Consider the following 3,651-nt stretch of genomic DNA (forward strand, 5'->3'; position numbering starts at 1 on the left):
CAAGCTAACGCTACTAGTCCGTACTTATTAGCAGCGGTCAGGCCAAGTAAACGCCGCTACTGTCTTCACTTCTGCAGCGTTCGGTTTTTTCTCGGACATTGCTGGTAGTTAGTGAAGCTAGCAGTTGCGTCATATTTTTCTTAAACGCTGCTAGTATAGTAAAATCCTACGGGTTGAGAAGGAATCGTTCAGAGAAAACACACCGGGTACAGCCAGCGCGCTGGAGTAGATCTCCACCTCCACCTGTACCACGCAGGTTGTTTTGCTCCTCCCCCCTTTCCTCGTCGGCGATTAGCCTGCTCTGCTCGCTTGGCCTGCCCTGCAGCGTGTATAAATAAAGAGGCCGAAGATGGTCAGCGGTGATTGTTGTAAAAGACACCAACCCGCTCTCTAAAACTTGCTGGGTCATCGTAGAAGACACAACTGCTTCTGAGCACACCGCACAATGGCTTACATGTGTTAACTAGCTTCTCATTCTGTTTCTTCTGGTGTCGCTAGAAAACATGTTCCCCTCTTTTAATTCCACTGGATTGTCCAGGTACGTGAAAGCAAAATCTTGCTAACTCAAAACGCAGTTCGCGCTCAGAGTTGGACTGGCCAATTATAGAAGCGCAAATCCAATGTTGTATTCCGAAAATTACAGCCCGAGTAAACATGGGTAGAAATTTTGTTCCCAAATATACAGGATGACTCCGCGCATCAGTAGATACGTTCGCCAAACACGTTGATGGCGGCTAGACCACAGAATACTAGATGCCGATCATGGCCATTGCTGAGCGGTGGCACACCAGAGCAGCACACCGCGCCTTACTTGATCTTCGGTTTCTGCTACGCTTTGGCATCCTGATGTCTCCTATTCTGAAGTTGTCTACGTTTCTAAATGCGCATACATATGCATGTACGTTGCTACTACTTGCTAGCTAGCCTGCACTACCTTCGTCCATTTCTCTAGCTTGTTTCTGCTAACAAGTCACAAGTTTTTATAGGAGAGAAGACTAGTGGAACACTTGAAATAAAGAGCGAGCTTTCTCCATCAATCACGAAGATCCAAAAATTGATTGGCATGTCCTATACATTGTGGTTGGTTGAGAACCTTTATCTACATTGAAACCGTTCTAGGACATATTATTTTCTAGAAGATATTCGTAAATAAATGATTTTCCACATAGAGGCCTTCTCATTCATATATGTGATACTTTTGCGCAGTTCTTTAGCGGTCATTTCAAATTTTGGTGAGCCAACTCAACTCATTATTTTCCATGTCCATACTGTAATAAATTAAATAACTAGCACTATTAATTCCCGAAGAAGAACTAACTAGCACTCGGATGGAAAGCAACGTATGGTACATGTATATGCCATCATGGGAGATAGGTGATCAAATAAAGGATCATATGTTTGTCTCGTTGCTAAAAAGAGACTACGAATTAATTCAAATATTAGTTGGGTATGTTCTAACTTTTGGGACATTAGACAATAAAAAAATAGCTAATCATTGTAGGCATAAAATTCTCATCTACTTGTCTTATTAAGAACTTCTTGCATATTGGACCACCTGCGACCATATTGACAAAAAGGTCCACCCCTGAATGTAATTGACGAAACTACCATGGCATTAGGCCCGACAGCCGACACATGGCACCTACCGCCCCAGCTGGAGGAGGCAGGGCCTGCCACCGTAGCCCGTGGCAGCAAGTTGAGCAGAACGGCTAGCAAAGCTGATGGTTATCGAAAGTGCTCCAGCCGACGACACGGATTTGTTCCCATGCGAAGCTGATTCCCATGCACGTTGAATCTCTCTTAGTCATTCCCGCTTAATTTTTCTGCCATCACACTCATAATCTGAGCCTATAAAATAGGCCATCGAACCTCTCTTCATCCTTCATCGAGAAACTGTCCTTAGCCATCTCTCTGTTCATGTCTGGTGACCCTTCCTGTTGTTTTACTCCAACGATGTCTCATTTTCTTTGGTCAGGTGTGGCAGGAATAATGCAGACTGTTAGTAGGGGAGGTGTGCATTTTGAAGAACTAGATAACGCTTGCACGTTGCTGCGGAAATTTTTAGCAATGAATTTATTAAAAATAAAATTAGAATATATGAGAGTATTACTGCACCACATTCAGCTTAGGAGTAAACGAAAGGTTGATGCATGCATTCAAATTCAGTTATTTATTATTGAAAAATAATCAATCATGTGAAGCATTTTCATGTGCTTGATGATGTGGAGGGCTTGCATGCGGTGGAAGGGAAACAAATGAAAAGTTGAATGATTGCATGTCGCTTTATGATGTGGAGGGTGTGTGTGTGGTGGAAAGTAGAAAGTTAAAGGTTTATTGGTTGGCACTTGATGATGTAGATTCCATGTGCATTTAAATGGAAGACAGTATATGTGGGACTTAGTAGTGTTTTACCTACATAGACACACTGCTAACTTAATCTATTATATTGACACTGAAGGAAGTGAAAAATGAGTTGTTAAAAAAACTATGTATTGATTTTGCCATGGTCTCATTACATGACCATATTTCGGTGACCATACACGTTTTTTTAAAAATGTTAGAGATCATTTATAGTTACATGCCCAATTTTAGGTATTTTTTGGTTTTTCTCATATTTTTAGAGAATTTAATCTTTATGCATAGTTAACAGCGTGTAATCTGGATCGCACGCTGCTAGATCTAGACTTACTAGCGTTTCACTTCCTGTCACACACTGCTAACTAGGTTTTTATACATATTGTCTTACTATCAGTATATCATATTGAAATTAGTTCTATCTACTTGATCGATATATAACATACATATATGAAGAAGTACTGCTTGAATATCTGGACTACATGCATAATACATATTAATTTGGAAGAACTGGTTTTTGGTAAGTTCAAGAACTAAAAGCAATACATAACTGGCCATTGCTACTCTCGGTGATGCCTAAGCGGAAAACATCACTAGTGCAATGGATGCCACCAGAAGAAATCCTGCAAGTGATCTAGCTGGGAGTACGAAACAAATCATCATAACAATGAGTGCATATCGAAGCTTCTTAAAGTTTTCTATCTTGGCTCGGATTTTTTTTTGGGTGTGCATAACATTCATTTGTATTTGCTGCTCATCCATCTTGACTTGCTCCTCATCCATCTTTACTTGCTTCTCGTGTGCGTCTGTCAAAGCATCATCCAACCGGGCTCTGACTGATCGAGTGCGGTATTCAACCAACTGATTTATGTAAGCCATTAAGAGATCGACCCATATCCATGTGTAGCAAGAGCATGGTTCCTGCATGAGTGTGTACATAATTAATGCCATGAAAACTGGAGTTAGAAGTCAAATATTTAATTAATTAATTAAGAGAAAAAGATGGTTGTTGTACGTACCTGGGTTCCCTTACGTGCACACATGAGGTATTTTCAAGTTGGGTTTCTTTTTTAGTACGACGTTTTGTTCACAACAGGGTATTTGAAGCCGCAAAGGAGCACATGTTGGCTGCCTGGATGAAGGTGCGCTTCCCTATCTGTGGTGGACGAAATGCCGCCGGATCCGCCAGACGACATGCTATTGCGATGCGATGATATGCCCGACACATCCGACAACAACGGATAACTCATGGTGGGCACCTGATGTTGAGAGAAGGAAAGTACAAGGGGAAGATCA

The sequence above is a fragment of the Triticum aestivum genome, chromosome 6A (genome assembly GCF_018294505.1).
Source record: "Triticum aestivum cultivar Chinese Spring chromosome 6A, IWGSC CS RefSeq v2.1, whole genome shotgun sequence".
Taxonomy (NCBI): Eukaryota; Viridiplantae; Streptophyta; class Magnoliopsida; order Poales; family Poaceae; genus Triticum; species Triticum aestivum.